The sequence below is a fragment of the Suncus etruscus genome, chromosome 17, assembly GCF_024139225.1.
Source record: "Suncus etruscus isolate mSunEtr1 chromosome 17, mSunEtr1.pri.cur, whole genome shotgun sequence".
NCBI lineage: Eukaryota > Metazoa > Chordata > Mammalia > Eulipotyphla > Soricidae > Suncus > Suncus etruscus.
The window spans coordinates 1,534,145-1,560,569 of record NC_064864.1 but is presented as its reverse complement, the minus strand read 5'-3'; the positions used below and the strand labels follow the sequence as shown (position 1 = coordinate 1,560,569).

General features: G+C 47.5%; 1 protein-coding gene across 1 annotated transcript in view; it reads left to right on the top strand.

Moving 5' to 3' along the window:
* Positions 1–3,716: 3,716 nt before the first annotated feature.
* The window catches only part of TET1 (tet methylcytosine dioxygenase 1), a 68,910-nt gene continuing 46,201 nt past the window's right edge, over positions 3,717–26,425 (top strand). Inside the window, exons 1-2 of the mRNA XM_049764553.1 lie at positions 3,717–3,919; positions 4,175–4,228. The gene's annotated coding sequence lies outside the window, so the exon portion shown is untranslated. The remainder of the gene's footprint in view (positions 3,920–4,174; positions 4,229–26,425) is intronic.

The following is a 26,425-nucleotide window of genomic DNA, read 5'->3' as shown; positions in this document are numbered from 1 at the left end:
GGGTCAGCCACGTGCAAGGCAAATGCCCTATCGCTGTGCTGCTGACCCCGGACGCACCTGGTTGGATTCCCTGCAAAGGATATGGTCCCCCGAGCCTGCCAGGAGCGAATCCTGAGCTCAGAGAGCCAGGAGTGGTCCCAAAGCCCCCTCCCCAAATAAAAGAGAATGTTTGAAAAGACAAGACTGGGGCCCGAAAGACAGCACCTGGGTTAAGTTAGAGCTGGTCTTGCCGGAGACTGAGATGGGTTTTATCTTTGGAACCACAGAGAGTCCTCCGAGCAGAAAGAATGGTCAGGCTCCCTGCCTTGCCCACAGGACCCCAGTTCGATCCACGAGCCCCCCGGGAGGCCACGAGGAAGCTACATTATTGCAAGTCCCGGGTCCGACGGATACTTTGCGTCCAGCTTTGGAGCCCACATGCGGCGCTACTGTCGCCAGCTGGAAATGGCTTCAGGGGCTTTAGTGGCGAAGCAGCAAAAGAAGGCAAAAGAGGACATAGATGGGGGGGAGATGGGACCTGGGAACATTGGGGGTCACAGTAGGTTTCGTACTAGACGACGCACATAGAAACATCTGTGCGTCTTAAGGCGCAAATGCCACCTGGAGCTGAAAAGAAAAGTCCTCGAAATTTCTTTTTTATTTTTATTTTTTGTGGTTTTTGGGTCACACCCGGCAGTGCTCAGGGGTTATTTCTGGCTCAAGGCTCAGAAATTGCTCCTGGCAGGCACAGGGGACCATATGGGGATTCGAACCAATGACCTTCTGCATGAAAGGCAAACACCTTACCTCCATGCTATCTCTCCGGCCCCAGAAAAGCATTTTTTTTTTTTTTTTTGGTTTTTGGGCCACACCCGGCGGTGCTCAGGGGTTCCTCCTAGCTGTCTGCTCAGAAATAGCCCCTGGCAGGCACGGGAGACCCTATGGGATACCGGGATTCGAACCAACCACCTTTGGTCCTGGATCGGCTGCTTGCAAGGCAAACGCCGCTGTGCTATCTCTCCGGGCCCCGGAAAGCACTTCTTATTGAGTGCTCACACAGTGGGTATATTGGGACCCAGGAAAAGCTCCAGACAGCCGTGCTTGTGAATTAGAACCCCGGGTTTTATTCCCCGAACGACATTGTTACCCTCGGACCACTCACAGAGGGTCGATGGGCATCCTTTACCTTCTTTCCTTCCTTCTCGTTCCTTAAGAGCTGTTGAGAGGACTGGAGCAATAGTACAGAGGCAGACTCCTGTTCGAATCCCTGCATCCCATATGGTCTTCTGACCCTTCCAGGAACTATTCTAATTGCAGAGACACAAGGAACCCCTGAGCGCCGCTGGGTGTGGCCCAAAAACAACAAAAAGATAACTGCAGCATATGGCCCCTAAATAAAAAAAAATTGATAGCTCCTGGTAGGCATGGTTGTCACAGAATCTATTGTTTGTTTTTGTTTTATTTATTTATATTTTGGGGGCGATTGGGACACACTGTGCAATAATATCCAGGCTTCTTCCTTGTTCTGTGCTCAGGGTTCGTGCTGGTGGGGCCTTGGGGGACCTTGCTTTGTGCTTGAGATGGTCCAGGCAAATACTTTCTATTCCCGAGCTATCTGTTCTGCTCAAGAAGTAATTTTGCTTCTTACTCTTTTATTCCTACTGTTTTTCTTTGGAGGGGGGGGACACCTGGTTGTGCTTCTGGCTCTGCACTCAGAAATCACCTCTGGCATGCTCGGCAGGACGACTGGAATTGAACCTGGGTCAGCCGCATGCAAAGCAAATGTCCTACTGATGTGCTCTCTTTCCGGCCCCTATTTCTACTTTACAAAATACGTATCTTTATACTGTCCCTCTTGCAAATCAGTCATGTTCCTTCTTTTGGGGGCAGTGTCTTGATTTCTGCACCACAGCCGACATTGGCGGTGCTAGAAGTTACTCCTGGCTCTGAACTTGAGAATTATCCTGTTGGGCTCAGGGGGTCATCATGCGATGCGGGGGGGGGGAGAGGGGGAAAAGCGGTTAGAACCCGGACAGCTGCAGGCCACCCAAGTGTCCTGCCCGCTCTCCTGTCCCTCAGCCTAAGTAATGTTGTTGCTTATGTTTGTCAAAACTCCGTAGTTGAGGCGGGAAAACCCTTCCTGCTGCCTGTCCCATGCCACAAGGGAAAAGCCTGCTCAAGTGCCCCCCCCCAAAGGCCAGACACTGGGGAGATGAAACCCAGACCTTGCAGTAGTCTTTGCTTTTGGGGTGCGGAACCCAAATGCAAGTGGAAACCCCAATATTTGGGGCTGCACAGCCAGGGAAGCTCTCTCACTCGCTTGTGGCTGTGACACTGGAGCAGCACCTGGGTCAGCACAGCTGTCGGCGTGGGCTCAAGGGGGGCTCTGAGCCTCCCTCTCTGCCTCTCCCTGTGATCTTGAGCCCTGCGACCTCCCCACATCTGCCCTGCTCGCTGGGAACTGAGGAAAAGAAGGGTGGGAGGGAGCTTAGCTCATCTGCCTTCTTGGGGGACCAGGGATGGGCCAGTCCCTCCTCAGACCCCCCAGTTCTCTTCCAGTGTTTGTTCAGGGGTGTCGGGACAAGCCAGGCGTGTGCAAATTCCCCCCACCCCACCCCCAGTCTGGTACCTGAAGAGGCTCCTCTTAGGACCTCTCGGCGGCGGCATCTCTTCTAAAGGATGCTGTGACAGGTGAAAATCTTGGGGAGATCATCTTGATCCCATGGGGTGTCCCTCGGAGGAGGGGGGTCCCCATCTGCCTTCTGGAAGGAAAGGTTTCCCTGGAACATGAAGGTCTCATGAAAACAAGCCTTAGAGATTCCCCAATCTCTTTTTTTTCTTTCTCTCCAGCCTCTCCCCAAACTCCTCCCTGTCTCCATGTCCTCTGTCCTGTCCTTTCCTCGTTCGTAAGTGGCTTTCTTATTATCGCTCCTTCTTATTTATTGTTATCATTTTTTGGTCCCCGCCTTTGTCATCGGCCAGTTATCGACAGAAATCGATTTGGCTGCGTTTCTGGGCCAAGCTGCAGAGAAAGGGGTGCGGTTCTGAAGCAGGAGACAAGCAGCTCGACAGGACACAACAGCTGAGCCGGCAGCCGTGTCCTGGGGTGACCTCCCGTCCCTGCCTTAAACATCGCCCCTAGCAGAGCCGCCCTCAACTTTTGAAGGAAAAAGCCCCAAACCCTTCCACACCAAGAGGCCAGCCCAGAGTGTCCCCCACTTGGGCTATATCTCCTGGATATATGTTGGGGGCCAGGACCCAGCCCTCCTCCTGCCACCACCTATCTACCCACCAGACTCACCCCTACCCTCCTCCTCCGCCCTCCCGAGCCACCCAGAGGCTACTGATCTGCCAGCCTCTGCCATCCACCGGTCGGATGGCGAAGGCCTGACCTGGGGGCCCCCCCTGGGCACTGTTTTGGCTGAAGCCTCCTGCCTGATCCTCCGCCATGAACTCCATGTCGCAGCTTGGGGCTGCCTGTGTCCTGTGGTGAGAGCTGAGCCTCACTGGAGCCCTTTGTCTGGGGCTGAGTGAGGAGAGAGATAGCTCGCTCTGGGCTGCTAAGCTCTGCCTGGCCATTGGCTGCACACTCTCTGGGGGCTGGTGTGTGTGTGTGTGTGTCTGTGTGTGTGTGTGTGTGTGTGTGTGTGTCTGTGTCTGTGTGTGTGTGTGTATGTGTATGCGTGTGTGTGTCTGTGTTTCCTTTTTTTTTTTTTTTTTTTGCACAAGGCCTGCCCTGCACGACTGTCTCCAGCGCTGGCAGGCCGGCCGGGGCTGCCCAGAAGCCAGCCAGCACCATGCCCAGCTCACCCCAGCAGCAGAGTGCAGGAGGCTTCCACTGTGGAGGCTTCCTCTGCAGAAGCGAGCAAGATGGCTTCCTCGTGGGCTTCGGCGTGAAGAATGCAGAGGCCCATTAAGCCCCTTTTCAGGGCCACAAAGGGTATTTCCCCGGCTTCATCGTGGGGGGTTCCGATCGAGGAGGAAGGCTCTCAGGACTGGCAAAGGAGAGAGGTTGGCAGGAGCTCTTGAGGCACTGCCTGGCAAACATGTTGATGCTTTGGCATGGACTAAGTGGTTTTGGCAGAAATAACCAAAAGTAAAAAAATATATATATAAAGGGTGGGTAGGAGATTTTTTTTTTTTTTTAATCAACGGAGGCTCGTTTTGGAATCTTGATTTTTTTTTTTTTTTTTAGGTTATAAAGGAAAACAAGAGGCCCCAGAGGGAACAGAAGCCCAAAGTTTTCAAGGTAATCAGCTATTGATTCAATAATACTTCATGGGTTGTTTTTTTTGGTCCATTTCATATAGTATTTTTCTGTCAGATAAGGTATATCTGGAGCACAGGGGATATGAATTATTCCAGAATGTGTAACATTTAAATGAATTTTCACTCAACGAAGTGTTCTCCTTTTATTTCAATGTAATGCATAAGGCTTCTGTTAGCATCCTTTATTTTTCAACTTCACCCGAGTCTGAAGAAGGGAAAGTTGATATGCAAACTGTGGTGTAAAGTTGATATGCAAACTGGTGCATCAAATGGTTTTTGCTTTTTTTTTTTTTTTTGCTTTTTAGTATCTGCATTTTGTGCTGTTGCACCAGTGTGTAAACTTGAGTCTTAAGCAGAAAGACACCGTTGGAAGTTGACAGCTAGGGTCTATTGTGATTTTAAGAGACCTGCCCTTAGCCGCTCTTTTAAAATAATGCGATTTCTTTCCTTCCCGAGGAAGAAAGAAGCCTTTAGAGGGCTAGTTCAACCTGAAATGTTTCAGCCATCGAGGTTTAAGAGCCAAAAGGAATCCCTCAATTCCAGAGCCTTACACCTATTCATTTTGGGAGTCCTAAAGTTGCAGGAATATAATATGCATTTTTTTAAAATTCAATAGCCTGTCTGTAGAGTAAGTCGTAGTAACCTAATTTGGTTATGAACTGGCTGTGTGAGTCGCGAGTTTTGTGCAGTACAGAAAAGGGTTAACTTAAAAGCATCTGGCATTCCTAAAAGTGCCAGGCCAGCTTCAGTACATGCTTAGATTAAATACATGCTTAGATTCAAAAACCTTGGAAAATGGTATTTATTACAAACGCGAGCGACCTTAGCCGGCTACCCTTTGCTTTCAAAAAAGACACACACAGCCATAAAATTTCTGGGCTTTCAATTTACATCGTGTGCCCAAGATGAAAAATAGTTGAACAAAAAGCTAGCCTTTCTGTGTGTGAATAAAGTTTGGAAACTTTAAGAGGAACAACATGTTGGAGACAAAATTGGGGCCAGTTTTCCCTCCCGTGCGCACAGCACGTCCAGTTGTGGATCATGAAAATGTTGACCGACTCGGAGGAAGGAACCTGGTGCTGCCCCCTGGTTTATCCGACCACCTGAACTTTCTGTTTCCTGAGCGTCTGCAACATTTCCTGGGCATGTCCCATGAGCCAAAAAGGGCTTGTTTAATATTTGCCATGTAGTTATTATCAGCGTGCTAAGCACTCAGGGATCGATGAAATTGCTTGGCAATCCGTTTTCGCTGGACCCTGGCAAGTAGAATTTGGTTATTTTGGGGGGGTGATTCAGAGGTTATTTTTGGGCTTTTCTTATGCCTTTTGACCCGCCTCTTTCTTAGTATTTTCCCTTTTCACAACAAAAGAAATAGATCATTGAAGTCCCTACTTATATTTCTGAATCTCTTTTTAGTTTTCTTCTCTGAACATACTTACCTTAGGTTTTTTTTTAATTCTCTAGTGACAAATACTCCCCCCCCTTTAAAAATGTTGTGGAATTTTGTTATTGTCATTGTTTTTCTTTTTTTCTCATAATAATATCTTTATTTAAGCACCATGATTACAAACATGTTTGTAGTTGGATTTCAGTTATGGAAAAGAACACCCCTCTTCACCAGAGCAGCCTTCCCACCACCAATGTCCCCCATCTCACTTCTTCCCCACCCCCTGCCATTGCTGTTTGTTTATTTTTATTGGGAGAACCACACCCAGGGGTGTTCAGAGGTTCTTTGTGGGTTGTTCATTTGTTGCTTTCTAATGGTGCTCAGGGGGTTAAGCCCCGCCTCCTCCATGTACTGCTCACATACTAACCTGTTGCTAACCTGTTGCGCCTTTCCAGCCCCAAGTTTTGTGGGGTTGAAATGGGGGTGTGGGTTGGGAGGAGAGGGGAGCGTGACAGATAAGAGGGGAGATAGAATGCCTCAAGGAGCAGTTGGCTGAGTTCTGCGAGGAAGTGGTTGGGCTTTGGGGGGACAGTTTAATGCTCTGTTTATTTTGCTAGTCTGTAGGTGTCCTGTTCCCTGAAAGAAATTTTTAGAAATAAATATACTATTTTTATCATGGCTGTGTGTGGATTTTAAAAAAAAAATTGTGCCCATGATGGCTAAATTTCATGTGCTCTGGAAAACAGACCCAAACGCTCTCACTCATTTATTTATTTATTTATTTTTGTTTTGTTTTTGTTTTTTTTGGGTTACACCCGGCAATGCTCAGGGGTTACTCCTGGCTCCACACTCAGAAATTGCTCCTGGCAGGCACGGGGGACCATATGGGATGCCAGGATTTGAACCAATGACCTTCTGTATGAAAGGCAAACGCCTTACCTCCATTCTATCTCTCTGGCCCCCATTTATTTATTTTTCATACCATTTCTTACATGAATCATTGCTTTAAAAAGTAGGAAATGCTCTAAGAGGAAAATAAAATCTTTCATGTTCCGTTTAGACATGACTTTTCCTCTCTTGCTCTTTCAAGCAAGCTTTGCATCTTGGGAGAAATTGCCTCGACACGTGCAAAAATATATCAAAGCAAATGTAGAATTTATTAGAGGTTATTATAAAATTACAGGAGAAAAAAAATAAAACTAAAGGAGGTGTCGGGAAAGCTAAAGTTATGCTGGGGGTGGATATTAAGATTAAGGCTGCCCGGGTTAAAGCTTAGGATCTCCATTCATTCGCCGCATGGGTCACTCGTGAGAGAAATGACGGGGTGCCGCAAGTCATAACTTAATGGTCTATGACTATGCCCTTGGCTTTGTGCAAAGCTTCCTCCATTTTTGCTCTGACCTCAGATAACTCAGTCTCTGGGGGCCCCTGCTCTTTCCAAGGTGCAAGCTAAAATATTTCTAATTTCCATCCCATCTCCATCATTATCCTCTCATAAGGAAGCGGTTCTATAAGACAGATTCAGATATTAAAGACTGAAGACAGCGGGAGGAGCTTGTCCTGGTTTGCCCTGAATCTAACTAATAAATACTGAATCCATTTGGGAGGTTGAAAGCTCCTGGTACATTCCTTTGTTTGTTTGGTTGGTTTTAGGGGACACACCTGGCTGTCCTGTCCTCTTGGTGCATCTGAGGGCACCATATGTGGTGCCAGAGATTAAATCTGGCTTAGGCGCATCCAAGGCAAAGTCCCAACTTGCTGAACGATCACTCTGGCTCCCCTCAGGCCTTTTATTTTTAAACAATCTATTATCTATGATCAATATACCTCAAGTTGTAAATGTAAAGTGTTCTCGGGGTGGTGGGGTGGCTGGGTGATAGGCCCATCTGGCCTTTTGAACATCACCAGGAGTGATTCCTGAGTGCAGAGCCAGGAGTAACCAACCAACCCCTGACATCCCCTGACATCATCCGGTGTGGGCTATGGCGAGATCTTAGAGCCTTGATTTCCTCTAACTGAAATGTCCAGTGAACACAGAGCCAGGAATAATGCCTGAGCTCTGCCTGATGTGCCCCAACTCCCAAAACAAAAACAAAAACAAAAACAAAAATGTCAGGCTAGAGTCCTGACTGAATCTGTGAATAAAGTAACAGGGTTTAAGGTTCCTCGTGGACAACCTATTTTGTTATTTTGCACCATACCTGGCTGTGATCAGGGGTTACTCCTAGCTCTGCATGCAGGAATTATTCCTGGCAGGCTCTGACCACATGGGGTATAGGGGATCCAACCTGGGTTGGTCTCAGCAATCTAGTTCTGTACTTACCTGTTGTACTATCTCTCTGACCAAAGGACAAAACTTTTTTTTTTTTTTTTTTTGGTTTTTGGTTTTTGGGTCACACCCGGCAGTGCTTAGGAGTTACGCCTGGCTGTATGCTTAGAAATTGCTCCGGGCAGGCTCAGGGGAACCATATGGGATGCCGAGATTTGAACCACCATCCTTCTGCGTCTAAGGCAAATGCCCCCAGGACAAAACTTTTGTTTCTGTTTTTTGGTTTTTGGGCCTCACCTGGTGACACTCAGGGGGTTACTCTTGGCTATTTGCTCAGAAATTGCTCCTGACTTGGGGGACCATATGGGACGTCAGGGGATTGAACCGCCGTCCATCCTAGGCTAGCAAGGGCAAGGCAGATGCCTTACCACTTGTGCCACTGCTTTGGCCCCTTTATTTTTGTTTTTGTTTTTGTTTTTGTTTTGGGCTCACACCCAGCAGCACTCAGGGGTCATTCCTGACTGCACTCAAAAATCACTCCTGCAGGCACAGGGAACTACCGTATTTGCCGGTGTATACGACGACCCCCTAATTTTGCAGTTAAAACATAGGTTTAGGCCTATATTCGCTGTATGAGACAGAACGTTCCTGTGCTGCAACTATATGTGCCAGAGTGAGCCAATCACAACAATCAAAGGTCCAAAGGTTTTACTGTCATAGTCTTCCTCTCTGACTCTGGCCCATCTGAGCAGGCTTTTGACAGTGTAGATTCGGGTCCAGAACATTGTCTCATTTGCATGCATCAAAAGCCTGCTCGGATTGGCTGAGTCAGAGAGGCGGTCCGAGCAGCCTGGCAGTGATTGGTGCAGGATCCAGTTGGAAAATTCGTTTTGTGGCAATATTCAGACAATTTTCGTTTAGTGGCATATTGAAACATTTTTCAAGATATACTCAGCGTATAAGACGACCCCCGATTTTCGGTTGACTTTTTTTTGTTTCAAAAGTCGTCTTATACGCCGGAAAATACGGTATATAGGATGCTGGGAATTAAACTCAGGTTAATCCTGAGCCATGTGCAAGGCAAACGCCCTATTGCTGTGCTATTGCTCTGGCACTCAAAGACAGAACATTGATGGAAATAATTTCTTAGCTTTTTCGTTTTTCTTTCCGTTTTCCTTTTCTGTTGTTTTGGTTGCTGTTTGGGGGCCACACTGGTGGCACTCAGGGCTTACTTCTGACTCTGAGCTCAGAAATTACTCTAGGCAGGCTCAGGGGACCAAATGGGGTGCTGGGGATCGAATGAGGGTCTGCTGCATGCAAAAGGCATGTGTCCTCCTCGCTGTGCTATTGCTATGTACGCAAGCTGGAAATAAGTTATACTTTGGAGTGAGGGGGTTGGTTCAGAGGATTGGGGCACACTCTTTTGTTTTTCTTTCTAGCTCAAGTTCAGTAGTTTTGTTTTTGCTTTTAGTGGCTATAAGGAAGATGAGGGAGGGAAGCAGGCAGAGACATGACTTTTCCAGAGGGAGCGAGCTAAGGGTTCCCCCTAGAGGAAAAGAAGAAATTCTAGATCCCCGATTGAGATTCAGGTGACCCCAGTGTTGGAGCAGATTCTTTACAAGTTGGAATTCAAACCCAGGCTCTCCATCATCCAGATAAATTAATAATAATTTCCTCTTTATTTTTAAATTATTTGTTAATTGATTGTTTTTGGGCCACACCTGGCAATATTCAGGGGCCACTGGCAGGAGCTGGAGAGATAGCACAGAGATAAGGCATTTGCCTTTCATGCAGAAGATCATTGGTTCGAATCCCGGTATCCCATATGATCCCCAGAGCTGCCAGGGTGTGGGGGGCTGAGCCAACAGACGTCACAGGGCAGGTGAGGATGAATGAGTGGAAGGCGAAGCTGGAGAGACACTGCTGGCCCCAGAGGGAGTCACCCCCCAGGCCCAGAGACTCGGGGAGCGAGCAAAGGAAGTGCAAAAGTCCAGATTGGCAGCCAAGTGGCTGGGCCTTGATGGGCCCTTCTGCCAAACAATGACACGAATGCTAAACGCTAAGTCATGGGGTGTATGGGTGCCATCTTGAAATGCTTGATACCCACAAAAGAGATAAATACACCCCAGTCAACTTAGGGGGCACTTCTGGGGATGGAATACAGGTCCAAAGAGACAATGTGGAATGTTTGGGGTTGAAACAAACCGTGTTTTTCGCTCTGTAAGACACACCTGATCATAAGACACACATAGTTTTTAGCCCCCCCCCCCCCACTCAGGCTTCATCTCCAGGCAGCATTTGCTTTTGGGGAGAGGGGGAAGAGTGCATTTTATGGTACAAAAATACAGCACATAGATGCTCTGTGACTTACTATAACTTCACATCGTCCTGGGAAGATAAGTGACGAGTGTCGAGCAAAAGTCCTGGTTTGTTGGGGGCCCTGGGTTCAGGGATTGCCATCCCAAACCTGCTTCTCATTGTTGAAGATTGTGACACCCCACCCACCCACAGCAATAACACCAAAATAAATAAAATATTTTCCGAAATTAAAAGTGTTGATGTTCCTCAGAGTGGAGCTCATTTCTGTGTTCTCTGGTTTTTGTTGTTGTTTGTTTGTTGGCCATACCCAGCAGTGCTGGGGTTTCCTCCTGGCTCTGCACTCAGAAATCACTCATGGCGGGCTTGGGGCCACATGTGGGATGTGGATTGAACCCAGGCCTGTCCTGTCGATCAGCCTCGTGCAAGGCAAATGCCCTATGGCTGTGCTATCTCTCCCTCCGGCTCCCCATTCCTGTGTTCTCTGGATTGCCACTCTCTTGGCTGCCTAGGGAAATTTCTAGGTATTTGTTTCTCAAACATATCTGAAAGTAAAGTCTTTGAAACCACAAGTGACTCAACAACAAAGAAATGTCAGTGGCTATAAAACCAGGAAACTGCCCAAAGACGCCCGAGGTGAGGAAACCATTCCTCTGAAGCTTTCCCAAATTTTGCCGCTGGCCGGCCTTCTGATCCTTCCCGTGATGTGTCTGTGGTGGAGGACAGTGCTGAGAGGGAAGGGAACTGGCCAGAAAACCCTGCACGCTGCTCCAGTGGTGGCGGCCCATCACGTCCTAATAGGAAAGTCCGAGCCTCAGGAAGGCACATTTAAGCCGACAGAGACGTGGTTGACACAGGGACAATGGAAATATTGATCGCCGTCATTGCCTGTCACACAATACATGCTCCTTCAATCATTCTTTCTCGAGCATTCTTAATCAAATTCAATTTTTTGGTTTTTGGGCTACACCTGGTGGCGCTCAGGGGTTACTGCTGGATATGTGCTCAGAAGTTGCTCCTGGCTCCGGAGACCATATAGTATGCGGGGTGGTGGTGGTGGTGGGTATCAAACCAAGGCCTGTCCTAGATAGGCCTTGTGCAAGGCAAACGCCCACCATTGTGCTCTCTCTCCGGCTCCAAGAACTTTGATTTTTGCTAGGCAAGAAAGTTAGAAAAACTAAGAGCAACTGGTGAGAGAGCCTGGAGAACGGAATGTGTATTTGCATGTTTCTTCTCAGCACCATATACAGCTTGCTGAGTCCCCCCCCAAAAACAAAAGAAAAATGATAAACTATAAATAAATTTGACACGTCTTTAGAAAGAAATAAAAAGAAATAAAAGGCTGGGGAAAACATCAGATAGGGGAATTTCCTTTATCACGGAGAGCCAACCAATGACTTTGTTTGCAAAAGCATCAAGGTAGATACAATTGGGGAACTTTGCTTAGTTTTAAATGCATTAAACTTCCTGCGAGTAACAGAGAGTAACAGATACTCAAGACTTTTCTATGCACAGACATGTACAACTAGGTTTTTGTTTAAAAGAAATCATTAGGAAAAGACATTAAATTGAACTCTGGTTATAATGCAGCATTTTAGGACTTGGCAAAATGCTCCAAATTTAAATGTGATCAGATTCCGAGCTTGGCTGCTGTCCAGGAAAAAATGCATTTTAACAGAGTTCTTCAGAGTTCCATACAATGAGTCCCAGATTTGAAAGTCCGCTGGAGCAGTGGAGAAAGGAATTAAAGTGGTTGTCCACACAAAAAGGGGAGGGGGCCACAAACTGGAGCTGGAGAAAGATAGTACAGTGGGGGAAGGTGCTTGCTTTTACCTATGTACTCCGGTTTAATCGTTAGCATCCCATATGGTTCCTTGAGCACTCCCAGGAGTAATTTCTGAGTGCAGAGCCAGGAGGAACCTGTGAATACAAACAAACTGGGAGTAGTCAACAATTTATTTTAAAAGAGGGGTTCAAGGGGCTAGAGAGATAGCACAATGGGAGGGTGTTTGCCTTGCACACAGCGGACCCAGGACGGACCCGGGTTCGATCCCTGGTAGCACAGCGGACCCAGGACGGACCCGGGTTCGATCCCTGGTAGCACAGCGGACCCAGGACGGACCCGGGTTCGATCCCTGGTAGCACAGCGGACCCAGGACGGACCCGGGTTCGATCCCTGGCATTCCATATGGTTTCCGAGCCTGCCAGGAGCAACTTCTGAGTGCTGCCGAGTGCGACCCATAAACCAAAAAAATAGAAGTATAGGCTAGGAATGTAGCCGAGCGCTAGAGGACTGATGTTACACGTCTAAGACCCCATGTGGAGGCTGTGGTAGCAAGAATCAAAGAAAAGCATAAATTGGAAGAAGGTCATTTCAAAACACAGATCATCACATGAATAACTTAGTCCTCAGACTTAACACACGGGCCTTATTTTCCGCGTGGTGCTGTGAAGTTGACAGCGACTGTGACCAGCTGCCTAGCCCTCAGTGTTTACTTACACTCGGGCCTCTGGTTTGGGCACCAGGAATGACTGTTTTGCGGGGATCGGGCAGCCTGAGGTTTGAGACTTGGGTTCTTCCCTCCTGCTCTCCGCCACTCACTCCTCTCCTGTCCCGCTGCTCCAGGGAATTTCCCTTCACGTAACTCGGGTCCATTCTGCATTTCTAGGAATGAGCCCCAACAACTGTTCAATGTTGTTGGGAAAATGCCAGTTGACCCAAAGCTTTGTAAGAAAATTGAAGTGGATGGTGGGATATAGAATGTGACTATCTGTTTGTTTGTTTGTTTTTGGGCCACACCCAGCAGCGCTCAGGGGTTCGGGTTACTCCTGGCTCTGGGCTCATAAGTCCCTCCTGGCAGGTTGGGGGACCGTATGGGATGCCTGGAATCAAACCCCTGGTCTGTCCCGAGTCAGCCACGTGCAAGGCACATACCTTCCACTGTGCTATTGCTCAGGCCCCTTTTTTCTTTTCTTTTCTTTTTCTTCCTCTCTTTTCTTTCTTTCTTTTCCTTTTCTTTTTTTCTTCCCTCTGAGGCCTGTACCCAGGCCATTATTTGTGAAGCGAGCGTCTTCCCCTGAGCCCCATCTGAGTGCTTGCATCAGGCGCTGATGTAACTTGTACGTGGTGCCTCTACTTAGAAAGTTTCGGGTTAGTGGGTGTGTGATGCGTGTTATGGTTAATTACTGTTTTTATCATCCATGGTTCCCCAGGGATCCTCCAATCACTGTGCTTTGGGGTTTCTCTGAGGGGCGATTGTGTTGGATTAGACTCAAATCTGAGACTCGAATATACACCAGACTCCCTTTTTGGGTCACACCCAGAGCTGTAACTCCGCGTTTTGTACTTCGGAATTATTCTTTTTTTTTTTTTTTTTTTTTGGTTTTTGGGTCACACCTGGCAGTGCTCAGGGGTTATTCCTGGCTCCAGGCTCAGAAATTGCTCCTGGCAGGCACAGGGGACCATATGGGGCGCCGGGATTCGAACCGATGACCTCCTGCATGAAAGGCAAACGCCTTACCTCCATGCTATCTCTCCGGCCCCCGGAATTATTCTTGACAGTGTGGTGCTCTTGGCAAGGGCCAAACTGGGATGGCCGAGATCGAAAGCAGGTCAGGTGCGGGCAAGGCTAATGCCCTGGCGGACGTCCTCACTGCCGTTCTGCCTCTTCAGCCCACTGCACTGGCCCTCTGTGCCCTGGTCCCTGCAGCCACAGTGCCTACATTTTTCGTTTTAGATTAGAACTAGAGAAATTGCAATCATGACTGGGGCCTATCGGGGAATCTGGACTTCCTCAACTTATACCAATCTTCAGGACAAACAGCCAAGAATTTCAGCATATAGCTGTTACATACTCATTTCATTTGGTTTTACTCTTTTTTTTTTTTTTTGGTTTTTGGGCCACACCCGGTGACGCTCAGGGGTTACTCCTGGCTATGTGCTCAGAAGTTGCTCCTGGCGTGGGGGACCATATGGAACGCCGGGGGATCGAACCGCGGTCCGTCCTAGGCTAGCGCAGGTAAGGCAGGCACCTTACCTTTAGCGCCACCGCCCGGCCCCTTGGTTTTACTCTGATTTGCTAAAAACCTGAAGAAACAACATGTACTTTGGTGAATCATCCCTGTGTCTGCCTCTCTCTGGGTTGAACCATCTAACACTTCTTCCCTTTTTTTTAAAAAATAATACCTTTATTTAAGCACCTTGATGACAGACACGATTGTAGTTGGGTTTCAGTCCTATAAGGAACACACCCCCTTCACCGGTGCAACATTCCCATCACCAATGTCCCCCATATCCCTCCTCACCCCCATCTCCATTCGCCCCCTCATCTAAGATTTCTCGATCTGGAGGTGATAATGGTGAGGGTTTGGATGCTCAGGAGCTTCCTGGCTCTGCTCAAGAGTGACCCTGGTTTGGGGGAGTTTATTCAGGATCATCGGTGTTTCCCTCTACTGTCTCTCTGGCCATCATCTGACATTTTATTTTATCTTGTGTCCTAAATATACTTGGACATAATCACAATTCAGTTGTCAGGAAAATATAGATTTAGTTTAATATAATCTTCAGTGTCCATTTCATTTATATTCCCCCCCCCCCCCAAGATCCTGTTCAGCAATTTTTCTTTTAATGGAGTAAATTTTCTTTTCTTTCTTTCTTTTTTTTTTTTTGGTTTTTGGTTTTAGGTTACACCCGGCAGCACTCAGGGGTTCCTCCTGGCTCTATGCTCAGAAATCGGCCCTGGCAGGCTTGGGGGACATATGGGATGCCAGGATTCGAACCACCGACCTTCTGCATGCAAGGCAAACGCCTTACTTCCATGCTATCTCTCCGGCCCCTGGAGTAAATTTTCTAACACATCTTGTCTTTCTAGTTTGATCATTCCCTGCAAACGGTCTTCCTTCCTTCCTTCCTTCCTTCCTTCCTTCCTTCCTTCCTTCCTTCCTTCCTTCCTTCCTTCCTTCCTTCCTTCCTTCCTTCCTTCCTTCCTTCCTTCCTTTCTCTCTTTCACTTTTGGGTCACACCTAGTGGTACTCTGGGGTTACTCCTGGAGGTCTCGGGGGACCATATAATGCCCTACCACTGTGCTATCTCTTTGCTCCCTTCTTATATTATTTTTAATTACTTACTTTCTAGATTGGGCATGGTTGGCTCATCCAGCAGTTCTCCTGGCTCTGTGATCATGGTCAGGGATTGTGCACTGAGCTGAGAGTTCAGCTGGCTTAGGCTGTATGAAAGACAAGCACCTCACCCTTCTCCTATCTCGCTGGCCCCTTACATTTTCTAAGATGTTTTATTTGAGTATCAAGACCCGGGTGGTTAGTACTAATTTTTAGGTTACACAAACAGTACAGTGTGCCTTTACTTTTGGCGGGGGGCAGGCTTCTTTGTTGTTAGTCTGCACAATACTTCCTGAGGTTGAGGCCCGAGAAATAGAATAGCAGGAAGGACATTTGTCCTGTGCATGGCTGACCCAGGATTTATCCCCAGCATCGTATATGGTCCCCCAAGCATCATCAGGAGTGACTCCTAAGTGCAGTCAGAAGCAACTGCTGAGTACCACAAGGTGTAGCACAAAAGCCACACAAACAAAAAACCCACAGAAAATGGGGCTGGAGAGAGAGTACAGTGGTACGGCATTTGCCTTGCACACAGCCGACCCAGGGCAGACCCAAGTTTGATCCCTGGCATCTTATATGGTCCCCTGAGCCTGCCAGGAGCAATTTCTGAGTGCAGAGCCAGGAGTAACCCCCAAGTGTTACTGGGTGTTGTCCCCCCCCCAAAAAAAATCAGTGTTCCTTACTAAGTAAGATAAACAGGAATTACCATTTCAAAACGGTCATTCCATCACCTCGCTGACATTGAGTCACGCCTCGCTTAGCCTCTCCTGTAAGAACTGCATGTGGAACATTTCATGGGGAATTTAATCCTGCAGTCAGAGTTTATTAAAAGACTTTGCTATTTGATCACTTCACCGAGTGAAAATAAGTCCACCAGGAAGCTCAGCTGCCCGGGGCCACATTTCCTCAGACACCCCACATTGTGGCACTCGTTGCAGTTACGCAAGGCCCAAGAGGCTCTGGTTTTCTTTGGTTCAGTGTAATTTCTAGTGAGAAATTGTCCAAAGAGGGCAAGAGCTGTAATATAGCATGTCGGTCACTTTTGTTGCATGTAGCTGACCCAGCTTCCATCATAGCATTTCATATATTCTCTTGAGCCCACCAGGAGTCATTCCTTACTTAGCACAGAAACGGGAGGAACTCCTGAGCACTGCCAGCTGTGAGCCCCCACAAAGAAATTTATGAAAAGTGAATTATAGGACAGGTCAGATATGCAAGGGGCTAACACATGGTTTGTATGCTAGAGGCTTAAGGTCAGTTCCCCCACCCCCCGCCCACACACTGCTCAGTATATCCACCAGCCACCAGCCAAAGGTAGCCCCTAAGCATTGCTTTGTGTGTCTCCAAGAGAAATAAATATTTCCATGCATTGGGGCTGGAGTGATAGCACAGTGAGTAGGGCATTTGCCTTGTATGCAGCCAACCTGGGTTCGATCCCCGGCATCCTATATGGTCCCCTGAACCTGTGTGATCACAATGGCCCTCCGTGCATTTTTTTCCCCTCAGAAATGCATGGCATCATGCTGGAGCAATAGCACAGCAGTAGGGCTGTTACCTTGTACGCAAATGACCCGGGATGGAACCGGGCCTATCCCTGGCATCCCATACGGTTCCGGGAGCCTGACAGGAGTGATTTCTGAGTGCAGAGCCAGGAGAAACCCCTGAGCACAGCCAGGTATGGCCCAGAAATCAAAAAAGAAGGGGGCATGGTATCAAAAAATCGGTGAATTTTTTTAAATTGGTTAATAAATGTTACGTACTTAATATTAATACCCTGGATATGACTGAGTGGCAGTGAACAGGCTTGGCATGCGGGAAGCCCTGGCTTTGATTCCCACCACTGCCGTCAAGAGGGAAGAAGGGAAGAAGGTGCCAGAGAAGTCTGAAGGGTGCTGAGGCTCCTGCATGGCAAGGCGCCTCTGGTTGGTTCCAGCTTGGGCGCTGCCTGAGTCTTTACTGGGACATTCAGCCAGGCGGAATTCCTGCCAATGTGCTTCCTACTGGGAAGCCCCTTCATGTGTCTCGGGCAGCTCTGGAGCCCACAGAGACCTGTCAGGTGGTACCAGTAATTCCTGGCACTGCAAGCCCCGAAGTCAAGCAATTGGGCCCACAAATGGGATGCTGGTGCATTGTCCAGACATCTTCAGGAAGATGTGCCTGGCCTCTTTGGGAGGCCCATTGCCAAAAGATAAAGAGTGCATTTCTTGCAACTTTGAAAGGATCTTGGGCCAGTAGGGCGTTTGCCTTGCATGCAGGGGACCCAGGATGGACCCAGGTTCCATCCCCGGCGTCCCATATGGTCCCCTGAGCCTGCCAGGAGAGATTTTTGAGTGCAGAGTCAGGAGTAACACCTGAGCATTGCTGGGTGTGACCCAACCCCCATCACCAAATGAAAGGATCTTGTAGGGCCCTGAATGATATAGCAAAGCAGGTGGGGTGTTTGCCTTGCTTGTGGCAAATTCGGGTTGGATCTCTGACATCCCATAGGGCAGTGATGGCTAACCTTTTGGAGCCCGAGTGCCCAAACTGCTGCACAATGTCCGGTCCTCCCAATGGCCAGTCCGGCCCTGTTGCTAGGACTGTGAGTGAAAATCAGACTCCGCACACTCACCTCCTGCCGCGCCACATATCTTAATTGCGGACCACTTCCTGCGTGCCACCACTGGCACGACTGCCATAGGTTCGCCATCTCTGCCATAAGGTCTTCTGAGCCTGCTGGGAGTGATTCCTGAGCACTGAGCCAGGAGTAGCCAACCCCTGAGCATCATTAAGTGTGGCACAAAAAACAAACAGAAAAAGTTGAATTTTGATTCTGAAAAATAGTAATTTTTTTTTGTTTGTTTGTTTTTTGGGCCACACCCGGCGGTGTTCAGGGGTTACTCCTGGCTGTCTGTTCAGAAATAGCTCCTGGCAGGCACGGGGGACCATATGGGACACTGGGATTTGAACCAACTATCTTTGGTCCTGGATCGGCTGCTTGCAAGGCAAACGCCGCTGTGCTATCTCTCCGGGCCCGAAAAATAGTAATTTCATTGAAATTTTTTTTTGGTCTTTGGACCACACCTGGTGACGCCCAGGGATTACTCTTGTCTTTGTCTCTGTGCTCAGAAATCACTCTTTTTTGTTTTTATTTTTGTTTTTGTTTTTGGGTTACACCCGGCAGTGCTCAGGGGTTACTCCTGGCTCTACGTTTAGAAATCGCACCTGACAGGCACAGGGGAACTTATGGGATGCTGGGATTCAAACTACTGTCTTTCTGCATGAAAGGCAATGCCTTACCTCCATGCTATTTCTCCGGCCCCCAGAAATCACTCATGACAGGCTCAGGGACCATATGGGATGCTGGGGATCTGACTTGGGTCTGTCCTGGGTTGGCCGCATGCATGGCAAACTCCCTACCACTGTGCTGTCACTCTGGCCCCTTATTATTCCTATCTTGAAGGCTATTGCTTGCCAAAGAGCTTGTCCATCCATCGACTGAGGGCACACGTCTCTGCGTGCATGGACCCACCTCCTCAGTCACAGGGCCACTCATTGCACGTGCTTTTGTGCCCATGAGGGCTTCCACTCTATTGCCCTGCACATGAACCTCATGGTACGGCCCACACATGCACTTGTGGCCAGCTGAGTCGGGCTCTGTGGCTGTGGCTTGCCAGGAGGTTGCACACTCCACTGTGGTCCCATTGGGACCGTAGCCAGCGGTGGAGCAGGATGCCTCTTGGCTGGCCGGCCGAGCCAGCTTGGCAGCAAATGACGCCGCTCAGTCATCCCCAGACCCCTGGACAACAGCTTGTTAAGTGAAAAAGAATTAGTTTACAGAATGGCATCTGGGATAAATCTCATTTTCCTTCTGAAAACACAGCGTCTCAAAGATGTTTATAGACAGAAACTGCAATCTGGCAAGCTCAGGGCAGGGTTTACTGCCAGGAGGGCTCGCAGTCTGCCCTTTCTTCAGTGTCTGTTGCTTTTGTTTCTGCGATGAGATCCCCTCACCCCGTCTTTATTCATTTTCTTGTTTTGGTTTTAGAGCCACACCTGGCAGTGCTAAACCTGAGGGGACCAGAGGGCAATGATCTTATTTGCTGCCTTTTTTCTCTGAAGACCCCTTGAGTGAATTTAAAATGAAAGCAGAGGGTCTCAGGGACTTAGCTAAGTTGTAGAACTCTGGTTTTGCATATGGGAGGTGTTGAGTTCCATTCCAGGTTTGTGTGTGTGTGTGTGTGTGTGTGTGTGTAGATTAAAAAAGAAACCCCGGAGCACTGCTGACTGTGTACTCTAGCAAAAAAATGTTGAAAGCAGAGGGTCTCAGGGACTTAGCTAAGTTGAAGAACTCTGGTTTTGCATATGGGAAGTGTTGAGTTCCATTCCAGGTGTGTGTGTGTGTGTGTGTGTGTGCGTGTGTGTGTGTGTGTGTGCGTGCGTGTGTGTGTGTGTGTGTGTGTGTGTGTGTGTGTGTGTGTGTGTGTGTGTGTGTGGCCAGAGCAATAGCACAGCAGTAAGGCGTTTGCCATTTTTGCAGTTGACCCAGGACGGACCTGGGTTCCATTCCCAAACATCCCATATGGTCCCCCAAGCCTGCGAGGAGTGACCCAAAAACCAAAACCAAAACAAAACAAAACAAAACAAACTCAAGCTTTATTTTAATTCAATTTTTGTTTGGGGGTCACTCCCAGGTGTGCTCTGGGCTTCCTGGATGTGCACCCAGGAATACTGATTCCTGGCAGACTTGGGGGCCATTTGGGATGTAGGGGCTCAAATCCAGGTTTACTTCATGCAAGGCAAGCACCCTCCCCATTGTACTATCACTCGAGCACCCCCAAGAGTAAACTTCCCCCCCAATAATAAACTTTAAATGCAGTTTAGAATGTGTGCTTTAGGCAATATTCCACAAAGAAATTAATTTGCTCAGTCATCAAATCAAATGATCATTTTGGGGGGAGAGGAGTCTTCATTCAAGGTTAATTGATACCTGAATTAACTTGTTCACTGCAAATTCTTTGTAAATTTAATACTCCCCTTCATCATGATTAGGTATGTCACAGAAATACATGACTATGTCCATATGTTTTCCACCTCTATGGCTCAAATAAATCGCACATATATAAATTTGTTCTTTTTCTTCTACGTCTGCTGACAGGTTTTGTTTTAGACTACCCTGATAAATGGTCATTTTCTAGTTCTGCCGCTCCTCATCACAGTTCACCAAGGGGAATAATGTACACTAGCCATGGGACACTCAGTTTCATGATTTATTCAGTGTTTTTGTTTGTTTATTTTGGGGCCACACTTGTCGGTGCTCAGGGGTTCCTCCTGACTCTGCACTCAGAAATCACTCCTGAGAGACTTGGGGGACTATTTGGGATGCCAGGGATCGAACCCGGGTCTGTCCCGGTTTTCTTTTTTTTTGGTTTTTGGGTCACACCCGGCGGTGCTCAGGGGTTACTCCTGGCTGTCTGCTCAAAAATAGCTCCTGGCAGGCATGGGGAACCATATGGGACACCGGGAGTCGAACCAACCACCTTTGGTCCTGGATCGGCTGATTGCAAGGCTGTGCTATCTCTCCGGGCCCCTGTCCCGGTTTTCTGCAGCATACAAGGCAAATGCCCTACCGCTGTGCTATCACTCCGACCCCATTTATTCATTTATTTAATAACAGTACAGACCCATCTTTTTACTCCATGATCTGTCATCTGTCAGTGATCATGGCAGGGTCTGCAAAAGCATGGCACAAGGAACATAAGAACAAAAGAGGGACCAAAAGGACTAGCGAGAAGAAAGCCTGTGCTCTGTTTTGGGGTAGTTTCCCCTTCACGTGGGCCCATAAGAAAAAGCACACGACAGAGTTCAGGCAGATAAACTTCATCCCTGACTCCCAGAGGCTGCAGCCCGTGTCCTTGAGGGGCTCGAGTGACCTTGAGCCGTCAGAGGCCTGATCGGCCAACGCAGATGGCTGCTTCATTTCATGACTTCCTCAACAGCTGAGATCGTGAGTCAGGGTTTTTATCTTGGAACATGCATAGCCTCTGGTGCAAGTGTCCCATCATTTAATCAAAGCCAGGCTGGCCGTGTGGCCAGAGGCTGAGGTACATAGAACCACCGGCAAACCTTCCAGTGCCTGACCTGACTGAACCCCCTATCCCCTCACCCTGGTTTCAGGCAACTGCTTTTTCTGGGTTTATGGAACTCAACATAATGATTGTTAGTCCGCTTGTGTGGTTTTGCGACATCGAGGACGGGGCCTTTGCATTTGCTTCATTTCCTTATTTCTGCCCCATCGAATCCCTTTCTGCCACTTCGTCCTTAGATTCCAGCTTTGATTTTAATTCTTTCCATGGCTAATTTGATTATTATTTATTGCCAAGACATCTATATTTTCACGAAGCAGTTATTATTTGTTTTCTTTCTTGGGTTCTTTTGATAACTTCTTTTTTTTTGGGGGGTGGGTACACCCAGCTATTTTCAGTACTTACTCCTGGTTCTGTGCCCAGAGATCACCTCTGCTAGGGTTCAGGGCACCATATGGGGTGCTAGGGATCAAATTTGGGTCATCTGCATGCATGCAAGGCTGGTGTACTACCTGCTGTACTATATACCAGCCCCATTTTTATTTTAATTGGCATTGAAAAACTTGATAAGTTTTAGGTATACAGCGTGCTTATTTGACATCAATATATACTATGCAATGATAGCATTAGAAACTGTTTGGGTATCACACCAATCAGTGCTGAGGACTGACTCCTAGTTCATTCATAATTCATTCATTGATTATTCATTGATAATCATTCATTGATCATTTCTGGTAGTGCTCTGGGGAATCATATGGAGTGCTGGGGATTGAACCCAGGTACAACATAAACATCTACCCACCTCTTGTTCTCTCTCTCTCCAACCCCATAATGGTAGGGTGTTTTTGCTTTTTGTTTTGTTTTGTTTTGTTTTGGAATCATACCAGCAATGCTCAGAGGTAACTTACTTCTGGCTCTGAACTCAGAAATTACTTCTTGGGTTTGTTTTTTTTTTTTGTTTGTTTTGTTTGTTTGTTTGTTTTTGGTGGTTTTTGGGTCACACCCGGCAGTGCTCAGGGGTTATTCCTGGCTCCAGGCTCAGAAATTGCTCCTGGCAGGCACGGGGGACCATATGGGACGTCGGGATTCGAGCTGATGACCTTCTGCATGAAAGGCAAACGCCTTACCTCCATGCTATTTCTCCGGCCCCAGGAATTACTTTTTGTGATTTGGGCGGGGGGAATCACATACCTGCTCCAGTCCTATCACTCCAGTCCTCCAAATTATAGTCTTTTTCTATTACTTTATTGTTTCACTCTGATTTGGGGGGTCAAACCCAAGTTTCATGCTGAACCAGGTTTCTGGCCTCTCAGCTTACTTTCCAGAGTCACTGAGATCTTTCTCATTTGTTATAGACATAGAATTTGCTGTTTGCTGTACTTTTCAATTAATCACTAGATTTAGTTTGGATGTTGTTGACTCTACTTCGAAGTTCCATCACCTCTGGCAAGAATCCTTTGTTTACCGTGTTTATCCAGCCTTTAGTTCCTCTGATTGCCTTTCCCAAGTTTATTTGTTTAAATTTATTCTACAAGTGAAATACCGAGAGAACTGCTCCATTATTAATGTCCAAATGTATGACATCTGTTGAGGCTTCTTTGTGTCCGGAGCCCCGGGCCCTCGAAACTCATGGTAGTGGGGAAGAAGGATGGAAGCACCTGTTGGTTTCTACAGTGTCGCCTCATTTGTGAGTATGAATAAAAAAAGGTGGAAGATCAGAACATGGAGTTGTATCTGGCAGTTTTTCAGAAAGGTGTAGAGTAGATAAACATGGAGAGAGGGTTGGGGGCTACACCCAGCAGTGTTCAAAATGTTTTCCTGGCTCAGCACTCCAAAGTCATTCCTGGTAGGCTCAGAGGACCACCTGGGATGCCAAGGATCAAACCTGGGTCAACCCCATGCAGGCAAGTGCCTTTCTTTCCCACTGTACTATCCTTATGGCCCTAGAACAGATTTTTTTAAGGTTAACTTATAACATAGTTCATAAAACAAAGGGAAGAAATTCTCTAATGCTTTTTCATTTTTTGTTTTTGGGCCACACCTGGTGGTTATTCCTGGCACAGAAATCAATCCTGGCAGGCTCGGGGGACCATATTGGATGCTGGGGATCAAACCCAGATCCATTCCAGATCAGCTGCATGCAAGGCAAACGCCCTATCGCTGTGCTATCTCTCCAGTGGCCTCTCCTTTCCCTTCCCTTTTTTTTTATTGGCATGGAGGGGGAGTGAGAGAGAGCACCTTAGAGATTCCAAGATGACTTTTCCTTTCCAGAGAGAAATCGGTGGGCTTTGTTGCAATGATTGGATGTAGAGAAGAAATACATGACCGAAAGGAATTCAGTATTGATTTCCTCTAAGAGAAATGATGAAGTTACTCAAAACATTCACAGGGGGTGCATTTAGCAAGACAGGAGGCTGGCCTGGTCAGAGTAGAAGAGGTTCAGGAGATTGACTAGAGAACAGCCAGGTTTCATAAATAGAGCAAGATTTTCTGTACTGAATAAAACGAGTGGCCGAGGAAATGGTACAGAAAGCGAGGCACTTGCCTGCACGTGGCAGATTCCTGACTCTTGTGTCAGTCCCTCACATGTCCCATAAGGTACCCCAAGTTCTACTGGGAGTAACCCCTGAACATTACCAGGTGAGGACCTAAAATTAAACAAAATAAAGCAAGAGTTTTGTTGTGGGAATTATTTATTTCCTGGTTCTCTTAACAAACATGTTTGTGAGTTGTTGTGTATGTAAATATTTTAGGGGATTAGTATGTTGCTGACCCTAACCTGATTGGTGATTGTGCCCTACCCTAGGGTGTGACCTGGCATTCTGCTCCCACCCTAGGGTAGTACCTGATTCTGCTTCCACCATTGGGTGGTATCTGATCCCACCATTGGGTGGTACATGATTCTGGGGGATAAAAACAAGGGTCTGTGGAAGGCCGAGGCTTTTTTGCTGGAACTGAGGCTGAGTCTTTGGACTTCAGTCTTGTCCACCGAATAAAGCGAATATTTCCACAAGCCTGACTGTCTTCGAGCTGTTTACCCGCCGTTTCACCTCGGAACTGTCGGCTAGACAGGGTGGCAGACGCGTGCTCCGAACTGGAAGAGAAAGGCCTCATCCTCCATGACCCTGGCTCTGCACTCAGAGAGTCAGGGGATCCCAGGCTGTGCCTGAGATCAACATCAGGAAATCTGCATACAAAACATGCCTTAATGCTTTGGCCCCTGGAATCTAGTTTGATATTTAGCCTAGGGCTTGAGTAATACAATTTCCTTTTTTTTTAAACATTTATATATATATTTTATTTAAACACCTTCATTACATACATGATTGTATTTGGGTTTCAGTCATGTAAAGAACACCCCCCATCACCAGTGCAACTTTCCCATCATCAATGTCCCAAATCTCCCTCCTCCCCACCCGACCTCTGCCTGTACTCTAGACAGGCTTTCTATTTCCCTCATACATTATAATTTGCTTTTAAAATGAACGTCTTAATCAACTTAGAGGTTACTTAAGGGAGTAATGAACTTTTATACGTTTTTTTCAATTATTTTCCAGTTTTTATTGTTTTGAACCATATCTGGTTGTGCTCAGGCCTTATTCCTGGCTTTGGAATCATGGGTCATTCTTAGCAGGACCAGAAGACCATAATTTGTGCTAGAAATTGAACCCAGGTCAGCCTTGTGTGCAAAGCAACAGTCTTACACCTGTCCACTCCTCCCATTAAAAAATTAGTTTTTCATTTATAAAAATTAATCTGGGGAGCCAGAGCAATAGCACAGCAGTAGGTTGACTGCCTTGCACATGGCCGACCTGGGATGGACCTGGGTTTGATCCCCTACATCCCATATGGTCTCTGAGCCTGCGAGGAGCGGTTTCTGAGAGCAGAGCCAGGAGTAACCCCTGAGCATTGCTGAGTGTGGCCCAAAACTCCCCCAAAATAAAAGAAAGTCTGGGGACCAGATCAACACTGCAGTACAGTGCCTTCCTTGCACCTGGCTAACCCAGGTTCAGTCTCCGGTTATGTCCCCTGAACCCTGCGAGGAATCCCTGAGCACTCCGGGGAAGGGACCCAAAGCAAAAGCTAATCTGCACATTGTCCCTGAAAGCTTTGTTCTGTTAGGGGCCCCACATCGTCCCGTAAGTTCTTCTGTTGCTTCTCATTTTGAGGACAGATGGACTGCGGGATCCACCTTTTCTCTGGTTAGGACTTGGGATCCAGTTTCTCGGCAAAGAGCTCAGGGCTTTCTGTCAAAGGAATGTAGACTTCAAGCCTGTGGGCTCCTTAAGGGTTAGGAAATCTCTTCCATGCTCAGGGCTCACTCTGGACTGGCTCGAGGTCATATGGAATACAGGTGAGGGAACCCGCTTGGTCACGTACACTGCCTACTGTGCTTTCTCTCTGGCCTCAGGAATCTCTTCTCAGTTGCTACTATTTTCCCAAAGGGCATGGCTGGGTTCCCCACCATATCAGCCTACAACAATATAAAAATAAGTATTTGACCATCGTTTTATACTAATTAGATATAAGAATAACCCTTATAGATTTACAGAAGTATTAATTTTGTTTCATCCGCTTTCCAAAAAATATACCTAGTTGGGGGCCGGAGAGATAGCACGGCAGTGAGGTATGTTTGCCTTGCACACAGCTGACCCAGGATGGATGGTGGGTCAACTCTTGGCATCCCATATGGTCCCCCAAGCCTGCCAGGAGCGATTTCTTTTTTTTTTTTTTTTTTGGTTTTTGGGTCACACCTGGCAGTGCTCAGGGGTTATTCCTGGCTCCAGGCTCAGAAATTGCTCCTGGCAGGCACAGGGGACCATATGGGGCGCCGGGATTCGAACCGATGACCTCCTGCATGAAAGGCAAACGCCTTACCTCCATGCTATCTCTCCGGCCCGCCAGGAGCGATTTCTGAGCGCAGAGCTAGGAGTAATCCCTGAGCACTGCTGGGTGTAATATAGCTGAGGGATTGAACCAATGGCGCGGGACATCAATTCAGTGCACAGTTCCCATCTCTCC